The sequence below is a fragment of the Chrysemys picta genome, chromosome 2, assembly GCF_011386835.1.
Source record: "Chrysemys picta bellii isolate R12L10 chromosome 2, ASM1138683v2, whole genome shotgun sequence".
Taxonomy (NCBI): Eukaryota; Metazoa; Chordata; order Testudines; family Emydidae; genus Chrysemys; species Chrysemys picta.
In genome coordinates, this window is record NC_088792.1 from 216,982,694 (window position 1) to 217,007,229 (window position 24,536).

Here is a 24,536-nt window from a genome sequence, read left to right on the forward strand (position 1 = left end):
GCATCATCAAATTGACATGATTTGTGACAGCTTCACTGCTGCTTACAGGGTTCAGAACAACAGTAGGGAAACTGAGCTAGAGCCACATAAATTCACTCTGCTGCTGTTTGAGGAAGCTACGAACAGCAGCAGAGGCAGTGGACCTCACTGTCTGCAGACTCAAGAATACAACACTATGCTGGTTTACATTAGATTGACATTTGAAAGGCCTAGAAGCTTTTTCTTCAAGTGAAAGTTTAAATTCTGCCAAAATTGATGGCTTAGGCTCCCATACTCAACGTGGAGTACTTACCTACTGGCCAAGGGCAAGTGAATTTTTTTTTTAACTCCTGCAATACATACAGGATTCCTTATAGAATGCTCTAGGCACTTTACATAAATATGAAACATCAAATAAGTATATTTTCATTTTTGTTGAAAAATGGAAACCAGTTTGGCTTCCCAAAAATGAAAAGGCAACTCATTCCATAGTCATGAGATATATGTGCTAAAAGTACAAGCTTCAAATATGTCTGAATTATATTTAGGACAGGTAGTGAACAAAAGTTTCCCAAATAAAAGATTGGAACATTATGAATCACAGATACTCCATCTCCTGTTCTTATTTGTTATTTATTTGTTAAAAGGGCAATAAACCAAGAAAAGGGGGGCAAGAAATGTTTAACTTTTGGAATGCAACTTTAACCCACAGGTCCTGTATCTCTTTGCCCTTCTCCTCTGTCACACTCAGGATTCTGAACTCTGGGGCAAGATAATTCCTTACCCTTCTTGCTGTTAAGGAATGTTTGACCTGAGTATCTTCAAGTAACTGTGACTGACCTATTAGTTTTACTATTATTATTAGTTTAGAACAGTGGTTCTCAACCTATTTACCATTGTGGGCCTCATCCAATACTCCCTGTATGGCCCTGAGGATGTTACATGGGCTGCAGCTGTGTGCTGATTGGGCCGCAAGCAGCCTGCGAGCCACAGGTTGAGAACCACTGCTTTAGAAGAAGTAAGAAATCTTGCTCACTCTGCTACTTTTACTGCATTTGTAACTTACCCGTAGAATTCTTAACCCTACCTCTCTTTCCTTCTTGAGTTGGTTTCCCTCTTAGTTACTACAGGAAATGTCAGTTAAAGTCCTTCTCCCTGATCCCCCTCTCCTCTCCAAAAAGTACACTGGTTATCGTTCTTGTGCAGCTGTTACTCTGCCTAAGGTCATGCTGTCTACATAGGATCAGATAGATTCTGGTGATGATAATCTTCTTTGGGAAGACTAAGAAGAGATTTGTCATAGGTAACAATGCTGGCTCAAACCTTTCTGCTTCTCATCCTCAAAGGTGATAATAGCCTTTTCTCACCTAGCTGCTGATATTGAGATTTCAGAGCCTGAGGAGGCGCCAGAGCAGGACGGTAATTATTCTCAAGATTTTCTGGTAGAGGATTTATGCTATTTGTGTAGAAATATTACACCAGTATGTTGCCTGGAAGTAAGCCCGTGACTTCATCTGTTTCCTGAGAAGAGCCATCAAAGGAGAGCACCTAACCTAAACAGTATGCTCACCAGACTCTTTAAGCGCCTAGCTTCTAAGGTGAAACAAATGGAGTGGATCCTGAATCTTTTTTCACTGCACCAGTTTTGTGTACAAGGACCTGTCCATTCCAACCCCCAAATGTCTTGAAACCGAGACCTTGTCACAGGAGGTAGTGTCTCTGACCGTCCTTCTTTTTTCGTTTTTTCTGGCTTCAATTCCAGAACAGCTGTTGTGTCCTACCGAAGCTGTACCTACTGAGTATCCTGGTACATTGCCTCAGTCTTGTATGGTTATGATTTCAGGTTCTCCAGCAGTTTCTGATCCTCTCTGGAATCAATGCATCAGAAACATATAAGACTCTTTTCATTCTCCTGTCCTTGTGGAAAGCCTCCCTATTCAGTTAGTTAATTAAGTCACCTGTTAAGTGGATCTCCTGGGTTGGTAATAGGGACAATGGACACTAAAGGCCTTATTTTGAGTTCAGAATGAGCCTGAAGAAGTAATTCTTTTCAGGGGGGGAAAAAAGTACATCAATTTCCTTGAATATAGGGCTTTTAGGAAGGCACTGGTAGCCCTCAGGGACTCTTTGGAATCTCAGGGGACTCCATTTGGGTCACAGCTCTGAGTGCTCTATCTCATGTGGGCATTTATCCCTTCTGTCTTTGTTAAACCTGTTTGGATAAAATTTTAAAAAGTGCTGAAGTCTCATCTACAGTCACTGGGATATAGGCTCCTAAGTGACGTAGGTGCTTTTGATATTTTACCCAGTGCTTCTACATCCCTTAATCTTTCTACCAGTTTCTCTTTAAGCCTTTGAGTTCTATGTCTGTGGGGTTGCTGACTTTAAAAACCCTTTCCCAGTTGCTGCTTTTCTGCAAATAGGGTAAACGAGCTTGGCAGCTCTGTTCTCTTTACTGCCAACCTATTTCTGGTTCTCCATGGTATAGGGAGGCTTTTCTTCCTTTCTTCAGTAGTTTCAAGGTTTCTTCTTGGTCAAGAAATACTATCATTGCCCAGTTTTATTCTTCCACTCAGAATAAAAAAGAATGCAGCATGTGCCCTTTGACTGTTATAGAACCTTAAAATTCAGCTTTGGAACAACGAAGGATTTTTGGTCTTCTGGGTTGTCTTGTTATGGGAAGAGCCAAGAATGGGGACCAAAATTTCTAAGGTAACTCTAATCTGCTAAGTATCAGGGGGTAGCCGTGTTAGTCTGTATCTACAAAAACAACAAGGAGTCTGGTGGCACCTTAAAGACTAACAGATTTATTTGGGCATAAGCTTTCGTGAGTAAAAACCTCACTTCTTCGGATGCATCCGAAGAAGTGAGGTTTTTACTCACGAAAGCTTATGCCCAAATAAATCTATTAGTCTTTAAGGTGCCACCAGACTCCTTGTTGTTTTTCTAATCTGCTAGATTGTATTTGGGAGGCCTATTCAGGTGAAGGAGCACACTGTTTTTTTCAACCTCAGAACCTATTCTGCCTTTGTGTAGTCAGTCTTTGGGACAGAGAGGGGACATTTTGGTGGAAGAGAGAAATAAAGCTTGTGTGCATTTTTTTACCTGGTATGTCTGAATTATTGCATATGCGTCAACAGATGCAGTTTTTGGCTATGGAGTGATGAGAGAAGTTGTGTCTGAGCAACTTCTACCCATTCTTTCAATGAAAGACTGCTAGAAAGATCCCCTCTCTGGTCCTCCTTCAGGTACCTTCTCAAAACTCACCTCTTCAATAATGCATATAGCAGACTGCAACCTGATTATGGCAATGCAGGTGGACAGCTGCAATCACTGTCACTGACTAGCCAAGAATGGTGCATGTCATATTATATTTGCTACTCTGTCTCCACCACTTTCCTCCTGGCCCTCTTGTTTGTCTCAGATACCTGTTACTTGTCTTTTTTACACTGTAAGCTCTTTGGGGGAAGAGACAGGCATAGATGATATGTTTGTACACAGGCACAATGGAACTTTGACATTGTTGTGGTCTTTAGATGCTGTAGCAATATATGTTAAACAATAAGATCCCTAGTATTCCATTGCAGACAGGTGAATTGGAGGTTTCAAAGACTACAGTTTTTATTTGTAAATATTTCTGAATCTTGGATACACTATTCTGGACTGATAATTCTAAAATTCATCATTTTAGGCATATTTTAATGTATTATATTTTAGCCACTGATGGCTTTATTTTAGTTCACGTTTATGTAGAAACTATCCCTAATTTGTGTATTTTAACGCTGCTTCTCTCCACTTTGGAGCACCATGGAAGCTTTGTCAAGGGGCTTTAAGGAAAATAAGTTGTTTCCATGAGTCAAATTGGTATCAATTTTATGTTTCTCTCAGATATAAATTTAAGTTCAGATTTATTATCATGTGGGTTAAATTTAGGAGAGAGTTGAAAAGACCATTAGCATTACGTATTTGTATTTATAATAGTGGATTGGGACTCCATTGTACTGGGCACAAACACATAGTGTGAAACAGCTTCTATCCTGAAGAGCTTACTATATAAATTGACAAGGCATAGGGTGGAGGGACAAGAGAAGCATGGAGACAGGTGGAGTGACTTGCCCGAGATCACACAACAGGTTATTGGCAGAGCTGAGAATGGAGCCCTAGTCTTGTGACTCTCAGTCAGTACCCTATCCACTAGACCTTTCTCTGTGTGTGCATATATGTATAAATATATAAAATAAAGAGGATAAAATACAGGCACCCCATAATATAATTTGTATCCTGTTGTAAACCGACTGTATGTAGTAGCTGAGTGTCTACAGATATTCAGATTTCATAACTAATTTGTAGGAATAAAAAACACCAATCTAGTCACTCCATCACTTCCCTTAGATCTTCAAGAGTTTACATCAGTTACAGTGTTTTTTAAGGCTTCCCCTTCTGCACATTGGTGCCGATCATCAAAGAATTTAAGCATGTGCTTATGTGCTTTAGTGAACTGGGGCCTTAGGACAGTTGATTCTCTTACATAAGGTGATTAATTTTATTCTTTTAGATTAATATATTTGTTTGTAAGTTGTTCAGTGCTTCATTTCTCCACCTAGTGAACTCTGTAATACTATAGTCTGATGTGTCTAGGTACAGCAATGTGTGACATAACTTCTATGAAAGTTGGATAGGTGGTTATACAAAATACTGTTGCTTGGTTTTCTAAAGGGTCAGCAATAAAATAGTTTATTTTAAATCAAGAAATAACACTGGAAAGTACTTCACTATGAAGACCGCGAAAATGAGAATGTAATCTGTATGAGACACTTGCTTTCCTAGCTATAATGAAAACATATTTTCATTTTACTTATATAGTTATTTCAGTTTTTGTTTACCCATTCTGTTTTTTCCCCAAGGGCTAGATAGGAGTGTTAAGTGCCTGAAGCCTGTTTAAAGGGAATATGTGCTATATTGTAGTTATACTGCGAAATTATAGCACATACAGTGAAAGTGTGAAGATTTTACAGTTAATCCATGTTTAGTAATGTCATCATTTAAGGTCTGTAAAGCAAATACATTTTGTCTTTGAATGTGTCCAAGTCTCCATTGTTACAGCTCAAATTAGGATCCACATTGTGTATTAGTGCCATATTGCAGAAGTTACTTTTTTCTAAGTATGGAGGGAGGGAGAGTAAACAATTGTTACAATGAAAATGACTAATAATATACCGTATATACTCGATCATAAGCTGGTTCATTTATAAGCCGACCCCCCCAAGATGGATACGTAAAAATTGAAAATTTATGACCCGTTCATAAGCCGACCTTATAATTCAGGGTCAGCAAACTTTGGCTCCCGGGCCATGAGGATAAGCCACTGGTGGGCCGAGATGGTTTGTTTACCTCCAGCGTCTGCAGGCACAGAGGTAAATCTAAGTAAACAAAGTGTCCCGGTGCACCAGCTGCTTACCCTGGTGGGCCGGGACAGCAACTAATGGGGAAATTTTTGGGGGGGAGGGGAGAAACTGGGGATCAGGGAAGTAACACCTGTGACCACCCCCTACATGACCCCACCCCTAGCCCGGGACCCCCACACTCTCCCCATTCCATCCCTTCCCACCACCTTATCTGGGGAGGGCCAGGGGAGGGTGTCTCTGGCCTGGCTGGAGCTGCTCCAGTAGGCTGGGCAGCGTGGCCGGAGCATGTTCCAGCGGGCTGGGCGGCATGGCCGCAGCGTGCTCCGTCGGGCTGGGCAACATGGCCACAGCCTGCTCTGGGGGGCGGGGCAGAGCTGCAGCCTGCCAGCCCCGGAGCTGCAGCTGCTTCGGAGGCTGTGGGGAGAGCAGCGTGGCCAGAAGCAGAGAGACTTTGGCCCCACCTCTTCCCTTCTGGCCCTGCTGCCTCTCTTTGCTCCCTCTGTTGGGGAGAGGGGCTGAGTCCCACCTCTCCCTCTCTATACCCATTCATAAGCTGACCCCCTTCTCTGGTGCTTCCCTTTTTTACTAAAAAAAGGTGCCTTATGAGCGAGTATATACAGTAATATAGTTGATAGTTTTTGTCAAGGCTGCTTCCCCACTCTGAACTTTAGGGTACAAATGTGGGGGCCTGCATGAAACTTCTAAGCTTAACTACCAGCTTAGATCTGGTCCGCTGCCTCCACTCTCAAAGTGCTAATTCCCTTCCCTAGGTAGCCTTGCGAGACTCTTCACCAATTCCCTGGTGAATACAGATCCAAACCCCTTGGATCTTAGAACAAGGAGAAATTAACCATCCCCCCTCCTTTCTCCCACCAACTCCTGGTGGATCCAGATCCAACCCCCTTGGATCTAAAAACAAGGAAAAATCAATCAGGTATTAAGAAAAAGGCTTTTAATTAAAGAAAAGAAAGGTAAAAGAAAACCCTCTGGGAGAGATTAGCATACCAGCTACTCTCACAGACAACAGATTCCAAACACAGAGGATGTTCCCCTGGGCAAACCCTTAGTTACACCAAAAAAAAAAATACCCAAAATACCCAATTTGACTATTCCTCTAATTGCACAAGACAGGTTACAAAGAAATAAACATAAACCTATTTATTTCCTTCACTAATACTCACTACTTAATAAGAGGCTGAATTCTGGAGCTTTCCCACTCCGGTCCAAACTGAAACTTAACAGACAAAGGGAACTTTCCTTCTTCCCTTTGAACCATCTGGTCCTCCCATTGGTTCCTCTGGTCAGGTGTCAGCTAGGCTAGGTGAACTTCTTAACCCTTTACAGGTAAAAGAGGCATTAACCCTTAACTATCTGTTTATGACCGTTTTATTTGTGATATTTACCAACTACACTGGATAAAAATCAACACTTCTTATTGGTCCAACCCACCTACTGTTTGGAGGTAGGAAATAGGCATCAGCTGTGAAAATAAAAGTTATGTGGTCCTTTCTACAAATTCCATGCTCAGCATCCTTTTCATAGTGAAATAGAAGGTTTAATGTTTCTATATTTTTGATGCTTTATATAACAAAGACAACCTGTGTTCATCTATCCTTCGTCATGGTTAATACAATTCAGTTATAGAATTTTTTGAGAGACCCAAATTAGTAACTAACAAAACTTGTGTGGAAATGGAAACTAGAGTATTGGAGTCCCCAAATACATATTGTCACTTTAAAACTTATACAGGTTACGTCAAGAACAGCTTTCAGTGTTTTTTCTGGGAAGGTGTAGCCTCCCTTTGGCAATATAGCAGCAAAAGTTGACTTTATAATTCTTTTCTTTCTTCTAAGTAAAAAAATTAATCTGCTTTAAATTTTGCATCTTTTTTGAGAGAGAGAAATTAAGATTTCTTACAGATGTGTACAAATCCGTTCATACACACGTGGAAGTTAAAGAGGGAGAAAGTCTGACTAGATCAGTAATCCATTCCCCTGGCAGTGCAAGTTTCTTCCCTGTATCCAGTGGTTTCTCCAGTTTGGTTTAAAATGACTAACATGGTGTTTTTTTCCCTAATTTAACAGATCTTCCTTTTTGGGGAGCAATTTCCTGATAATCTTAGAATTTTCCCTTGCTTAATTTAATCCTTTTTACCTATATCCAGTCAGTGTGTGTTCATCTGAACCCTTGTTAACTTAACCACTATTATGTAAAGAGTGATATGCTCTCTGAGGTTTGTCTTAATCAGCCAGCTTTGCCAACATCTCCTGGTTAAAAGAAGGTAGACTGTAAATTGGTTTTCTAATACTAGGAGCCCCTTATTGTCCAGATCTCTTAGCATTTTAAGAAATCTTTAGTTCATTGAGGTTTGATGGTAGACAGAGCTTGTGAAGGCCTATGCTCAGCTCAATGGCTGTCTGTAATGTAATAACTTTTTAACTTCTTGTCCAATCAATTCAGAATTTCAGACAATTTTTCAGGCCTCCATGGTCAGAACTCTCCGCTGCTGTTAGGGGAAAATATGGAAACTGAAAGGGGAAAAATGGGGGAGACATGGAACCCTGACAGTTGATTAGCACTGCCACAGCTGTAAACACCTCTGTAATTGACTATAGATAAAAGGACTAGTTAGTGGCACCCATTAATACCTGCCAGTCTAACAATACTCAGTCTCCTCTGTTGTCCTCCTAATATAGTTTTACAGGTCGATACCCTCAATGATCTATATCTCAGAAAGAAAGAAGACAAATAACTTGGGGGACTAGGAGGAAGTGGGGGCAGAATGGGGGAGTGCACACAGTCCCTGACATGGGGAATCCTGGTATAGGGGAAAGGAGAATAGGGGCATACAGAAAACCCTGGCAGGAGGAAGATTAAGTGATCCTGATAGGAGGATGTGGGGACACTCTCAAACTCTCTACCATGAAGGCCTATCTTAACCAATGTGCACTCAGGACTCTTCCACAAGGCTTCCATCTTGGAGGGGCCCCCAACCACTGGGAAAAAAAACCAAAATAAAACTGAGTGGTGCTGCAACCCTGTGCACGGTTTAGCAGGCAGTGCCATTTGGCCCAGCTGCTCCTCCATCACAGCTGGGATCAGGAGTGGCAATCTGAGCTGGGACAGGAGTGGAGCGCTGATCAAGGAGCGGTGGAGGAGGATGCACAGCCGAGAAGATCCTGGGGGCAAGTTGCTGTACTATGGGGTTAGTGGGGAGTATTGGGAAGCCGCGTGGGTGGGGGTGAGTGGAGCACAGGGGTGTGTGTGCGGGATTGAGGGCTGGGATGTTGGAGGAGAAGGGGATGTTGGAGGTTGTGGCCAGTATGCCTGAGATGCTGGGGGACTGTGGTGAGCAGGATATATTTCAGGGCTGCTGGGATGTGTGTAGAGGCTGTCAGTGGGAGCTGGTGGAGAGTTGTTGAAGTGTATATATGGGGTAGGAGGGGCATTCTGGGGTCTGTTTCTGAGATATGTTATTCCTACATTGGTATATTCAAGTGTAACTCTTCAGGAAGGCATATTATAGACACTTTAAATGCAGCATATTTTATTTTGTTTAAAGCTAATTAGTGCTGTTTTCTTCTCATATTTTTCTCGATTTTTATACCAATCTTTTAAGTTACTGTGAGATCAAATTACTTTGTCCAATTTTCAGTGTGAAAGCAGAATGAAAATGAAAAGCAATTAGTATGCTGATACAGAAATTTTTCTTAATTCCTTACATGATATTATCTGAAAGAAAAAAGTGTACTACTTAATATACGGTTAGTTTTTGGTTAAGCCACATGAAAAATTCCTATTTTCTGCACATAATTCACATACAACTCAGTATTTATCGATACAGATGACTTTGATATCTGAACACTGAAGTCTCAATAATCCTTTGGCTGGCAAATATTCAAGGTGTAAATGGGAGGAATTGACAAGTAGAAACCAATTTTTTACCTTTGTGAATAGGATTAATGAATTTTTTAAACAACATTTAGGGACATTAACATCCTCTGACCTGTAGTTATTCAAACAGTAAAGATGGTATGAGAAGATAGAAAATCTTCTTACAGAGTGCTCTTTTGAGCTATTTGCCTTGAGAGGTAAATGAGACAAAATAGATTCTCTTTTCTCATTCTTAATGGACTTTACTTTACCTGCAATTGGAGAGTAGACAATGGAATTTCGAAGCTTATCTGGTAGAAGATGCTTGTTCACTAGATGGCAACCAGAAAAATGTGTAGCTTCTAGAATATCTCCCTCTCGGTATATAGCCTTCATAGATAAAATTTTAGTTTTTACCTGTTTCTTTATGGAACTGCTTCAGTTATTATTGAGATCAGTTTATCTGCTTTTGAGAATCCAACCAAGGGCTATCATAATATTCTTTGTCTTTTAGAAGAGCTTGAAATACTTTCATGTTTATCATATTATACATATCTCAAGACAATTGTTCATTTGTACCGAAAATAACCACTGTTGTTTTCCACTATTTATGTTAATTTATTTTTGTTTGAGCTACCAGTCCATCTCTTTTTTTAAATAGACCATTAAAATATTTTAAATATCTGAGTCAATTAAAAATTGAACCACATTATCTGAAGAATGACATCCTTCCTCTACAACTACCCCAGCCAAAAAGCAAGAGACAATCTAAGACTTGAGAGGGTGAAAAGGCTGGGAAAGAAACTTGCAAAAAATAAATGGCGTTGGATATAATCTTTTCTCAAGAGCTACTAAACTTTGGTCATGTTATGGATTGATAGCAGGTGAAAATCAGCCCAGTTCAACCTCTTCATACATGCTAAATATCAAAGAAACTTTTTTTTGTTTTTTGCAAGAGTTGTTACAAAGTTGTAAACTAACCAGCTATATCAAAATATCATTCCACCAGATGATGTATAGAAATGCATGAACTAAGGCAGTGATATTATGGAGAGAGTTGCTGTTCCTAGATTTGCAGTAGACTGATAAAGATTAAGGAGATCTTAGACATCAAAATACTGTGAAGGTTGCGTGGCAACCTGGTCCATAATCTTATCTGGAAAAGGAAGGAAGATGAGGTAGTTGGCCAGATTGTCATTATCAAGTGCTGATAATTTCCCGAGGAAAAAATTTCTTTATTACAGCAAACTGCCTTTTCAAAGGGAGGCATTGAAAATTTTTCACCAGTACTGTACCCATTTCTTCCATATTAGTTCTTATCATCCAGAAAGACATGGATCCGAATAACACACTGTGACCTGAATCGTTCTCCCTACCTCTGGTATCTCAATGAGTGTCAGTGGCCAAAACGCAGCCAGAGAAGTCTTAGTTTTTGCCATATGTGGATGTCCTCTTGTATCTATGAGATGTAGTGTGGTCCAAACCCATTCAATTTTTTTATTCACAAAGTAACTAGGAATTTCCTCACAATGAGGGAAACTTGAATTGGACATCAAACTTAAGCGTATCAACCAAAACAAATCTGGTGGTTGAAAATTTAAGGCCTTATTGGGGAGGCGAAGGACCTTGCTTTGCCTCCCTGACCACCAACAGGATAGAAGTACTCCTATCTCAAACTGTAGGAAGGAGGGGTTGGTCCCCGGCATCAGTTAAGTACCACAGGATTGGCTTCAAAGGCCATTTATACAACTAAACCACCCTCTCCCAACCTAGTATCTCACTGCCCAGCGTCCCTATAAAGGTTGCAAGGGGAGAGGGAGGCAATTTTTTCCAATGGATGAATTTCAAACACCAAAAAATTCAAAACCATCAATTTCTCCTATCTCGTGGTAGATCTCGCCCCCCATCACTTGCCAGCTCTCTCAATTTTATCCTGAATCTCACAATACTTGATTATTATTTTTTTAAATCCCTATTTCATATGACTGCCTGAGAATCTCAGATTTTAATTTTTAACATTAGTTTCTAGCTGTCATGGTTGTGGATTAAAGCTTGAAAATGTGAACTGTAAAGTCTCAAAAATCATAAGACAAATAAAAAGAACCCAAAATACATTGTGGTTGGTTTTTTTTTTTTTTAACATCTCCTGATTTTTAAACCAGTCTTATGATTTTAATGGGCCAAACTTTTTATTTTTTTGAACACGTGGAGTTGGCCCTACTAGAAAAAATAGTTGCGTTTTATGCCACAATCCAAAAGTAAGCCCTCAAATCTAGGTCTGTTGTGGGGGGGTAGTTCATGGTGAGTAAATAGGAGAGGACGCTTGTCTCTTGCAAAGTATTCTGGTTGGTTGGAAAAAGGGCCAGAAGGCAGGCCCGAGCTCTGTTGGTGCATAGGCCCCCTGCACTTTTTACCAGGTTTTGGAGTTAATGTTGGCTGTGCTAGGTACGCATATCTAACATACCTATCTGGCGAACTAGATACATTTTCTGTTATGCAGTGGGAGGCTCTGATATTCAGGAAGATACTTAAGCACATGCCTAACTTGAAATCCATATGCACGTCCAATGAAGTATGTATTTGCAGGATCAGTGTCATATTTATACCATGAATACATAAGGTAAACATTAAATAGATTCTTACTGAAGAATACATAAACAATATTCTCATTAAACATGAATTACAAGTACTTACCAAACTTTCTACTCTCAGTTGATAAATATATTATCTAATAATGTTTACCATTTAATTCCAAAAGGAAGTATTTAAGACACTGAAATCAAGATGATAATAAATGTTAAATAAATATCCTAACAATTCCTGGGTAAGAGTTAAGATTGTTTTGTGATGAAATATGCATTTCTTTGTAATTAGTGGGTAAAATCTTTGACCCATTTAAGTTAATGGCAATCTTTGTCATTGACTAGGGATCAAGATTTCACCCAGTAAGAATAATGTGCTTGTCTGTTACAAAGGCAGTATAAATTTATGATTGCCTTAATTATTCATTTCTCCACAGTTTAGTGCTTGGATCTTGCAAGTGATGTGATAGGTAGTATTGTTGTTGTCACCTAACAACCTTAACTGGTTATGTAATGAAGTTTTGCAAGTATATTGATATTTTACCATATGCTAAGCTTAAAAACCACTCTCAGAATTAATAAACCACTCAAGGTCAAAAAAGAACAAAGAAGAGATAGTGATAACATAACATGTAATAGTGGAATCTGCAGCTGGGCCAAGTTAAAACATGAAGGTTAAATAATCTGCCTAGTACTTTGAAGGAAAGAAAGGAGGTGTTTACAATGGAACACTGCTAACTATAACCTCTTCCGCATAGTGATTCACTGTGCATATTCCAATCCGAGCAGCATACCTTCCATATTTAAATGTGTGTTTCCTCAAAAACACAATCTTAACTTGAACCAGTACTCTAGGCCATATAAAATTTGATTTTTTTCTTAATTGTATCTACCATAACTGCAGACTGTATATTTCTAGTGTTCCCTGATAGATGAGAGTAGTTAACAAAAATATTTTAGACATACTTGACTGTGCTAGGCAGCAAAACGTTAGCAGTTACATTTATTTTGAAATAGTCAAAGGCAAGCAGATATCTTTCTGCTGACATTTAATTCTGATACCAAGAAGTATTACTATAAGATCACTATTTTTGGTTTTCCTTGATAGCCAGTCGTCTTGTTTGTGACAGTGTCATTTCTTGGTATCACTTCATAGATGTTTGAGTTGAGGGTATTTAAAGGGTAAATTACTACAGAAAGATAGGATTTTCCCAATCCAGCTTTTATTATAAAGGAAAGATTCTTCTTTCTGCTGTTCTACTCTAATATCCCCCGAAATAGATTTTGTTTTTTAAAAATTTTTAAATTATTTTTTTCATTTATTGTTTAAATATAAATGTTTATGTAGAAATAGGATACTTTCCCACACTTTCTTTTCTTCCTCCTCCCCCCCCCCAGATTGTATAAAACTGATATACTAAGACATAAAAATGAAATTGGGGGGGGGACCCACTTGATGTTCAGTGTCAAAATTGTAAACTGTCACTCTTTCAAAACAAATCAAATGAAAAATAATGACCCGTAAAAAGCAGAGGAGAAAATCACGAATGCTTACAAGGAGGGAAAAATGCTACTTTCCTGCATTTTTGATATTTTAAAGGAGGAAAAAAAGGTTCTGTCCTTGCAGAGTTTTGCACAGAAATAGGGGAATCATAAAATGAGGCTTCGCTATGGTTGTTAGCTTTAGATCAGAAGTCACTGAGTGATTGTTATCTTTGACTTCCAGAGTACTTTGTGCTAAAAAGAGATTTTATTTCTAAATGACTGATTTAAATCCACTGTTCTCTACACTCCTTTGCAACTAGTCAAGGCATCTTTAAATCTAGAGTGTTGGGGGTTTTTTTGCCTAGAAGTTTTCTTTGTGTTTTTTCACAGCCATTGTTTGTTGTCCCACCATGGTGCTCATCCTCCTGGTCAGGGATTTGAATTGGACTCCTTTCAGAATATATCAGCAATGCTTTTCTCCTTGGTGGAGGAGGTTGCTGAAGACATGTAACTTCATATCTCATAGCACGCTGGTCAGATCTCCTTGCATCTGAGAACAAAACAGATAATTGCAACCCATTCTTAAAGATCCACAAATGTTTCATGGATCACTTTGGGTGGGTGGGTGGGAGAAATCACTGTAGTAGGTATGAATTCTGCTTGTATCTTCATCATTTCTTCTCCCCACCCCACCTCCACCCTCTCAATTCCCCCCTGCCAGTATTTTGTTACTAATGACATTTCCATGAAAACATCTTTGTTCCTTGGTTCATGTTTTCCTGCTGTTTTTTCCTCTTTTTGAAGTCAGTTTTCTGTTTTTATATCACATTTGCTGTATTGATGGCTGTGACATCACAAACAGGATGTGAAGAGACAACATGAACTGCTAGGGAATAAAAATCTTATTTGCACTTAAATATCCTTCCTAGGAAAGAGGAGAAGGGTCAGGTGAGGGGGAATGAAATGATGGTATAGGGTCAAAATTGTTTCCCAATAGAGTATATTTCAATGCTTATAATAGGGTCTCAAAAGCTCTTAAAATAAAAAACTGAACCATAGTCACTGTGGTCAGGGAAACAATATTAGAATGCTTTTAGCAGCAGAATCCAAATTTATATGTGATTGAAGCGAACAACATTGTGGTCCCTATTCAGTTGGGCCTAAAACTCATCCTTGTTAAGTAAAAACAGTAAAATCTTTACAATATTGATATTCCTCCAACTTGATGTAAGCAAGAATTCCAAATCTTACTAATTCAGAAAAGTGTGTGGTAGAAACTGCACATTAATGTGGGAAATTCAAACAGGACAGCATCTTGGCAACTTGTCAGTTTTAAAATACTGGATTAAAGGAGTAAAATAATTAAGATCAGCTAAACATATTGAGACTTTTGTTAGTGAAAGCAGCTGAAAGAAAATGTGCACTATTTTTCTCTACAGCATATTTGTATTAAAGCTGGCCTTCTCAGCAGAATGTGAGATTTTCATAAACTCCTTCCATACATAGATCCTTCAGTTTCATGTCACATTCTGGCTTTCAAACTGTCAGTACCCTTTTTTAGGTTTTAACAATTTCGGAGAGAAGATATATCAGTAAACATCCATCGAATGAAAACAAAATTTTCACATTCAACAATTGCCAGCTATTTCACCAAATAGTGTGTTTGGACTGGTTTAAAAATTATTAGAAATTGGCATAATTTAACACACTTTTCCTTTACCTGAAATATGTATTTTTTATTTACTTACAAAAATTTAGTAATTGGATTTTTGGTATTGGATTTTGTTGCATGGCTGTGAGGGGGAAAGGGGTGATATGTGCTTCATCACCTCTGGGGTGTTCCCTTGATCTAATTTTAGTAACATTTTGCATTTGTCTTGGCAGCGGGTGTGACTTGAAAATTTTTATTTTTCTAGACTTGCTATAAAAATAAATATGGCAAATTTCTCTGGAGCTGTAAGTGGGCTCAGTTCCATTGAGTTAGATCAGTGGTTCTCAAACTTGGGCCCCCCTTCTTTGTGTCTGTAGTCGTTCACACTCCCCCTCCCACCATAAGCACAGATACTGCCACCCAGCTCTGAAGGCAGAGCGGAGAGCAGCAGCGGCTGCTGCTTGGCGCCCAGGTCTGAAGGCAGCAATGCGCCAGTAGCAGCAAGTAGTAAGGGTGGCAATGTGAAAAAGCAATATTCATCAATATCACTTTTCACAGCAGAATTAGCGCCCCTCTGCCACCCCTTCTGCGCTGCTGCTGCCACCTCTCCAGGTGGGAGATGCGGGGGACAGAGAAGAATCTGAGCCCAGGTTGCCTCCCTGTGAGGGAATGGGAGGCGGGGAAGAAGGATAGCCTTGGTGGGGCTCTAGCTGTCCCCTTTATCTCCTCCTTCTGAGTGTGCACAGCCCTCCTGCATGAGCCTTAGCCCAGCCACCTGGGGCTGACAGACAGAGAGCTGTAACCCCCACCCACCCACACGCACACCTCGTGCTTCCCTTGACACATTCCCGTGCTTCCCTTGAGAGGACTGCCCCATAGTGAGAACTGTTGAATTAGATGGATTTTCACGAGCAGATAATTTGTCCCTTTTCTTCTGCTTTGTGTGTGCGACTTTGATACAGTCACTTTCAAACACTGTAAGTGCTCCCTTTAAGTGGTTAACTTAACACATGAAAATTTTTGTTACTTTGCGCAAAAGTTTGTCAGTCTGCTCCTAAGGTTCATATTCTTGTGGAGCTGTGTTTTCATGGAAAATCACAATTCGTATTGTAGTTCTTTAGGACATTTTACCTCATAAATTACCACTTGGCTAGCCAATCAAATACTGACCACACAAAGAATAAAGCTAGTTACAAAAGGAAAAGGTCAGTCTGTGGTATTTTCCCAAAACAACCCAAAGAGGTTTTTGTGGGGGAGGCTAACCACTTTAAGATGGCTAAGTTAAACAACAGAGTTAGTGATAACTTTTTGTAGCTCCCTAGTGTGGGATTAAATGTTAGAGAAGGAAGGGGATTAAATTAATGCTAAATGTGTCTTGTTTGACATGGTCATTTAGTTTCAAACTTACTATTTTTGTTGAAGAATGAGTGAAATACAGTTGACATCCAACTCAAAGGACAGAGAGATTTGGAAGCTAACTATTCATTTTGTATTCACACATTTTATGGCAGTTTGTCTTGTGTTTAGTACATTTCTAATTATAGCACAGTAATATTTTTTTATTTTCTAATCAAATACATTTAAAAATCACAAGTGCCAGTGAAATCTGATATGGAAATAATACTTTCAGTACATAATATGTATCAAAACCATAATTTCTCAAGCAGAAAAAATGAGTTTATTGGCTTTGGGGGAGAATCTCCTTTTATGACCTTTACCTCTTCTTCCATGGCTTGTTCTCCATGGCAAGAGCCCATGTGTTTCCTCTCCCCCTACTTTTGTTCTTCATGCCGGCCATCAGCATTGGAGCAGAAACAAAAAGGTAGATTACTTTTTTATACAATTATTAATAGGCTACTTTGTAATGAAAAAAGTGAAGAAACATCACACTTATTGCTTATTGAAGAAAATGACTATCACAAAGTTACATACTCTTTTACTGGTTTAAATGCGCCTTGCTCAAAGTAATGAAATACCTGCTCCTAGATTATACTGAATGGAGAGGAAATCCTATGTTTGGGGGACACTTTAGCTAAAGTCTTTGGCAGCCATTTTAGCGCATGCTGAGTTCTTCCTGCTTCAGTTTCCATTTTTATTCTGAAACAGTTTTTGATGAGGATTTGAAAAAGTACTTTTTTGTTTCTGCCTGAGTTTCATAAGCATGTATTAAAAAAAATTATCATCATTATTAGCATTAGATTATTTCTATATTCTGCAAACTGCAACTACCACATTGGAAAAGATTGCTCAGGATGGAAATGGGCTTACAATAAGAACATAAGACTGGCCATACAGGGTCAGACCAATGGTCCATCTAGTTCGGTATCCTGTCTTGCGATAGTGGCCAATGCCAAATGCTTTGGAGGGAATGAGCAGAACAGGCTCAAGTAATCCATCCCCTGTTGTCCAGTCCCAGCTTCTGGCATTCGGAGGCTTAGGGGCACCTAGAGCATGGGGTTGCATCTTTGACTGTCTTGGTTAGTAGCCATTGATGGACTTACCCTCGATGAACTGATCTAATCCTTTTCTGAACCCAGTTTACTTTTGGCTTTCACAATATCCCGTTAGTGAGTTCCACAGTTCACTGTGCATTGTGTGAAGGAGTACTTCCCTTATATTTGTTTTTGTTCTGCTGCCTATTAATTTAGTTGGATTCTTGTGTTATGTGAAAGGGAAATAACACATCCCTATTCACTTTCTGCACACCATTCATGACCATTATAGACCTCTATCATATCCCCCCTTAATCATTTCTTTTCTAAGATGAACAGTTCCAGTCTTTTTAATCTCTCCCCACATAGAAACTAATCCATACTCCTACTAATCATTTTTGTTCCCTTCTCTGTAACTTTTCCAATTCTAATATATATTTTTTGAGATGGGGGCAACCAGATCTGTACACGGTATTAAGGTGTGGTGTACCATGGATTTATAAAGTGGCATTATGATATGTTCTGTCTCATTATCTATCCCTTTCCTAATGGCTCCTAACATTCTGTTTGCTTTTTTGACTGCTGCTGCACATTGAGCAGATGTTTTCAGAGAACTATCCATTAAGACTGCAAGATGTCTGTCTTGACTCGTAACAGCTAATTTAGACCCCATCATTTTATATGTATAGTTGGGATTAAGTTTTCCAAAGCACATTACATTGCATTTATTAACATTGAATTTCATCTGCCATTTTGTTGCCATGTCACCTAGTTTAGTCAGATCCCTTTATAACTCTTTGCAGTCACCCTTGGACTTAACTATCTTGAGAATTTTGTGTCATCTGCAGATTTTCCCACCTCACTGTCCACCCCTTTTCCAGATCATTTATGAATACATTGAACAGCAGCGTTCCCAGAACAGATACTTGGGGGAACCTGCTTTTAACCTCTCTCCATTGTGAAAACTGACCATTTATTCCTACCCTTTGTTTCTTGTTTTTAACCAGTTACTGATGTATGAGAGAACCTTTCCTCTTATCCCATGATTGCTTAGTTGGCTGAAGAACCTTTGGTGTGGGACCTTGTCAAAGGCTTTCTGAAAGTACAAGTACACTACATCAACTGGATCACTCTTGTCCACATGCTTGTTGACACCCTCAGAGAATTCTAATAGCTGTGTTGTCTCTTCCCCAACATATTGTGTTCATCTATGTGTCTGATAATTCTGTTCTTTACTATAGATTCAGCTGAATGCCTTGTACTGAAGTTAGTCTTACTGGCCAGAATTTCCTCCGAAGCCTTTTTAAAAATTAGCATTATATTAGCTATCCTCAAGTCATTTCGTACTGAGGCTGATTTAAGCAACAGGTTACATATCACAGTTAGTAGTTCTGCAGTTTCATATTGAGTTCCTTCAGAACTCTTCGGTAAATACTATCTGGTCCTAGTGACTTATTACTGTTCAATATAGGACAGTTCCTCAGATTGGCCACCTAAAATAAATGGATATGGTGTTGGAGTCGCCCTTACGTTCTCTGCAGTGAAGATTGATGAAAAAATTCATTTAGCGTCTCTGCAACGTCTGTCTTCTTTGAGTGCTCCTTTAGCACTTTGATCATCCAGTGGCTCAACAGGCTTACTGCTAATTATGTACTTAATTTTTGTTGTTAGTTTGTGTGTCTTTTGCTAGTTGCTCTTCAAATTCTTTTTTGGTCTGCCTAATTATATTTTTACACTTGACTTGACAGAGTTTATGTTCCTGTCTATTTTCCTCTATAGGATTTGACTTCCGATTTTTAAAGTATGCCTTTTTGCCTCTGTCTCTTTTACTTCGTTGTTTAGCCATGGTGGCATTTTTTTTATCATCTTACTTTTTTTTTTTTTTTTTTTTTTTAATTTGGAGAATACATTTAGTCTGAGCGTCTGTTATGGTGTTTTTAAATAGTTTCCATGCAGCTTACAGGCATTTCACTCTTGTGAGTGTTCCTTTTAATTTCCATTTAACCAGTTTTCTCATTTTTGTGTAGATCTCCTTTTTAAAGTTATGTGCTACTGTGGTGGGTTTCTTTTGGTCTTTTCTCTCCCTACAAGGCAGTTACATTTCAGTATGAGTATGTCTCATCTTCTTGGGTTTTTTTCTCTCTACTTTCCCCCAAATGCAGAACAAATTACAGTGAAAGCATGTTTTGTAAAATATTATTCTCATTTCCTTTCTGGTCAAGGAATGGTTATTACTATAAGTTAATGTTATTTAAAGGGGTTTCCTAATGATACAAGCATATTCTTTAGAACCTATGAATATTAGAAATATACAGGGTGGTATTTTAAGCAGTTTCTGACAAAAGGGCCCAGATCAGTTAAAAGAGAACAAGCATAGCTTTTTAAAAAAGTGAATGAATGTAAGGTGTAAATATAATTTTTCTGTACAGTATATGTTGTAACATTTGTATTATATATACATTTTTTTCTAGTTTAGCCACCTACAGTATGGTTAGCATCTTCTTCTTCAGTATAAACTTTCTTTTGCCTTGTACTTTTACCTTCATATGAGAAGTTTTTCTTTGTTCAGGAAGACATTGTTATATTGTAGGTCGGGGTGGGCAAACTGTGGCCCGCGGGACCGTCCTGCCCGGCCCCTGAGCTCCTGGCCCAGGAGGCTAGCCCTTGGCCCCTCCCCTGCTGTCCCCTCTCCCCTGCAGCCTCAGCTCACTCGCTCTGCCACCAGCGCAATGCTCTGGGCGGTGGGGCTGTGAGCTCCTGGGGCCGGTGGTGGCGGCGGCGTGGCCTGGGTCCAGCGCTGCCAGCCACCAGTGCTCCAGGTAGCGCGGTAAGGGGGCAGGGAGCGGGGGGGGGGAGGGGTTGGATAGAGGTCAAGGGAGTTTGGGGTGGTGGTCAGGGGGCGGGGGTGTGGATAAGGTGCAGTCGGAGGGGAAACTGGGTTGAATTGGGGCAGGGGTCCTGGGTGGGCAGTCAGGAAGGAGAGGGGGTTAGATGGGGCAGGAGGGGGCAGTCAGGGACAGGGATTCTAGGGGCAGTCAGGGGACAGGGAAAAGGGGTGGTTGGATGGGGCAGGAGTCCGGGGGGCCATCAGGGAACAGGGCGGGGTTGGATGGGGCAAGAGTCCTGGCAGGGGGGCAGATAGGAGGTGGGGGCCGGGCCATGGCCTCCTCCCGTAACTGGCCCTCCATACAATTTACAAAACCTGATGCGGCCCTCGGGCCAAAAAGTTTGCCCGCTCCTGTTGTAGGTTAACGATCCATGTCTGCAGTTCTTGCTTTCCAAAGTATATATACTCTGTGAGATATTAAATAATCTGTAACAGAATACACTTTTTGTGTCTGCTTCAGCAAACTGCTATCTTACATTATGACCAATTTGCTTATATGGGTGGTGATGGTCAGGGGAGAGAACTCCTGAAAACTTTAGGAGAACTATAAATTATTTAATCTAGTGTAGTATCAATAGTCCTCATGTTGGTGAAGTTGTAACTTCTTTTACATTTAATTACTTAATCAGTTGCTTTAAATTAGGGGTTAATTCTGTGAAATTACATTCAAATTGCTTTATAAGTGTAGCTACTGAATGAGGGTGGTTCTTAGACATGGGCACCGCTAAGCAAATATAGTTGAAAACTAGAATATGTCCCTATCCTGATCCTGTAGGGCGCGTGGGACTGACTAGATGGAGACGTTTGCGGGATCAGAGCTGTATGCATGTTCATGTGTATTTTTCCTAGTTGAAATGGTTTTGGTCACTTTAAGTTTTGTGTCAGCTAGTTCTTGAAGAGGAGAGGGGTAATAACCTCATGCTGGTTGCTACTGTGTAAGGAAGGCCTTGATCCAAAGCTGCATGAAGTCAATTAAAGTATTTCCACTGCCTTTATCAGGCCTTTGGATCAGGCCCCATATGTGTTGCTTTACAATGTGTATGGGTAAACAACATACTCAGTCAACGCTTCCCCCAGCATTTCTGGCTGCCATATATATTGAAAAAATATTAGTTTAATTTATTTATAATGTAGAGTAAATCTCTAATATTATTCAAATATTCTGTAGAAGCAAGAGCTATGGCGCTGTGTTAGCTCTAGGAATTAGTAATGAGTTATGGAGCTTTCACTTTTGGTTTGTTTCTAGTAGTGGTCAAAAGTTGTTAGTGTCTGTTGGCTGTTTGGTTGCCTGTGTGAAATGAATTGGTGATTTTAGTACCATTTGCAGCGATCAGGTGTCCACATTATAGAAATTGTCATCAGGCTTGGAACTAAGTGACACCCTTGTTACTAATTTGATAACGAGGCCTAAACAAAAATCTGCATGTTCATAATGGCTGGACTCTTTGTTGCTACTGGTGGCCTCCCTTCTTCTGCAGTTGAGGTACACTGGCTGGGCAGTGTGGGGAAATGTTTGTCTGCTATGCCGTACTTGTTTAAATTGAATTTAATCAATTAATTTCCCTTTTTTTAAAACCGTGTACTTTGGCAAGCCATCTTTCTCATGGCAATCCATCTAGCAAAGATGATTAAAATTAAATGGAGGCTACAACTTTAGGTTTTTAAGAGATTTTAATTTATTTAAACATATTTTTCATTGTGCTTAGTCATCTTAAAAAAACCCTGTTTGTATTAACTTTTGTCCTTTTCTCTGTGGCAAAAATTGTTCTTCAATTCTCCCAGATGTTTTATGGAGGATAATTGAACATAGTAGTCAGATTTCTTTCTTGTCTGCTTGCAGAGGGTTAATTTAGTTAATTCCTGCTGCAGAACCTAGAGAGGCAGCTCAAAAGCACAAAATACAGGATACTTTTTGAAGGGAGAAAGGGGAAGCTTGCCCTGGTAAATGGAAGTTTGTGTGCATATTAGGAGGAAGATATCACACAGTGTTTAAGAACTTGTGTCCTTCTAAATCATAACAGTTTTAGAAATGAACAAATTTTGCATCCTAAACTACTTGACGATATCTGTTAAATTATCAAAAAGTCGTATCACCTTTTTGTATTGGAAGACTAACCAATTATTCTTTTTCTTTCTTGTTTTGTATGTGGTTGCTTCGTGCCTCCCTATCTCCTTTATAGGAAGTAAGTATCTTTTAAAATATTTTATACTTTTTAAAGTATTTTCTAAAAGTGCTTGTTTTTTGTGTGTGTGAGTAAATCGGTTTTCTTGTGATAACAGGAAATACCCACCTTAAAGACATATATTATTACAGATGAAAGTACTCAAGAATGTTTTTCATAATAGCAAAATAGTTTTCCGCATAGTATAAAATGTAATTTTAAAATAGGGTGACTAGATGTCCCGATTTTTATAGGGACATTCCCAATTTTTGGGTCTTTTTCTTATATAGGCTCCTATTACCCCTCACCCCCATCCCGATTTTTCACATTTGCTGTCTGGTTACCCTATTTTAAAATGTAAAATAATTTTCATATATGCTGATTTATACTAACAAACATTTTTCAATATGTAGGTTTAAAACCTGTGGCTCTTTTAGAGCCATGAATACCAAGGCACGATGTGCAACTTGGTCAAAATTGAACTGATTCTGATACAATTTGACCCAAAGTTTTTTGAGTATCTTCTGTTTGATATGCAAGGAATAAAATAGTGGCAGGGGAAGTCTCAAAATGCCTAGGAAAGACCTAGTGAAAGGGGAAAACAGCCGTGTAGCTTTTTAAGATACTCTTGAGCATCTGCAGCCTTGACTCTCTCTACCACAAAGACGATAGAGTGGTAGCCTGTGAAAAGAGGAGTGTGGCCTTCAAGAAGGAGGGAAGGTTGGAGTGCTCATTATATGTTTCATGCATCCCTAGCAAACTAGGGTAATATTGAGACTCAGTTCCACTCAGCTGACACCACACTGCATGATTGGATCTTTGGTCATTGGGTTTTCAGGATGCAGCCCGGTGCTTTCTGATGATGTATGTGGCAAGTGTCTCCTGAGGATTATACAGTTCAACTTCAACACAAGGAGAATTGGTCTGATCTCCACTTTCCCCCTCTTGGTGTTCTACAGGAGGGGAGCTAATATAGGGATTCTTGAAGTTGGCACATCAGATACATGTACTTACTGCTCAGTAGCTGACATGGATTCCTTTGTACTCAGAAAATGGTTACTATTGTCCATTTACCAATTGGCCAGTATTTGAAGATTAAGATACCTGCTGTGAGAACAATAGTGGCCATTGGGGGAGAGTTCTATATTTTGAGTTCGTTTATCTTGTATTATTTTAATTGCCTAATGATGAGATATCTAAACACAAGTATTGTGACCAAAATCTCTCTAGATGGACCAGCAGCAGAAATTAGAAGAAAGATGCTAAATGCAAACTTGAGTATTATATAGACACACACAACTCTATTTTGTTATTTCATGCATAGAATTCAGCTGTCTTTGCAGTTAGCATCTTCCTATCAGCATCCTGCTGAAATAGTCTTCATTTTTGACAGCTTCACTAAATAGAAGCTCCAAGCATCTGACATAATTATCACTAGCTTCAAGTTATATATGTTATCACCTAAAAAATGTAACTTGAGAAAAATGGTCTTGCATTGCTCAGTTAAATGCCATATGTCACTGTATGTGAACCAGTAATTCAGTAAGAACATTTCTAGAGAAAAGGCATGCATCTTATTTGACCTCTGTGTTCACTGATCTTCAAACAGTAACAAGACACTTTAATATATTCTACTTTACAGCTAGTACAATAACTGTACTTGTAATTTACTCATATTCCTAGACTGATCACATAGTATTATATCAGCTCAAAATCACATGTAGGATTCTTTTTATTTGCAGGAAAAATAAAAATTTTAAAGAACAAATCCTTTAAAAATGTTATGTTGTATGTTTTAAAATTCACCATTTAATAGCTGACATGAAGCTCTATAAGCAGCAGTTTTAGCTGTAGTATTGGTTTTTAATGAAGACATGTACACTGTCTGAAAGTCAATACAGAAGTAGATATTGTGGTAATATGGTATTTTAGGTAACCTATAATAAATTATATTATACAGCTGTTTTGATATGAGGACATCTTATAACGAACTACTTATGAGCTTTTACTGGAACAGCAAATAAATGATCATATAATCCATCTTGTCAGAAAATTAATGTACACCTCTACCCCGATATAA

The 24,536-nt window shown here is 39.2% G+C and overlaps 1 protein-coding gene across 2 annotated transcripts in view; it reads left to right on the forward strand.

Annotated features, from left to right (window-relative positions):
* ASXL3 (ASXL transcriptional regulator 3) overlaps positions 1-24,536 on the forward strand; it is a 151,616-nt gene that overhangs the window by 29,238 nt on the left and 97,842 nt on the right. The window contains exon 1 of one of the 2 annotated variants that reach the window (XM_042857081.2): positions 20,382-22,477. The exons of the other annotated variant lie outside the window; for it this stretch is intronic. The gene's annotated coding sequence lies outside the window, so the exon portion shown is untranslated. Of the gene's footprint in view, positions 1-20,381; positions 22,478-24,536 lie in introns of those variants that run through there. 2 annotated transcript variants of the gene reach the window in all.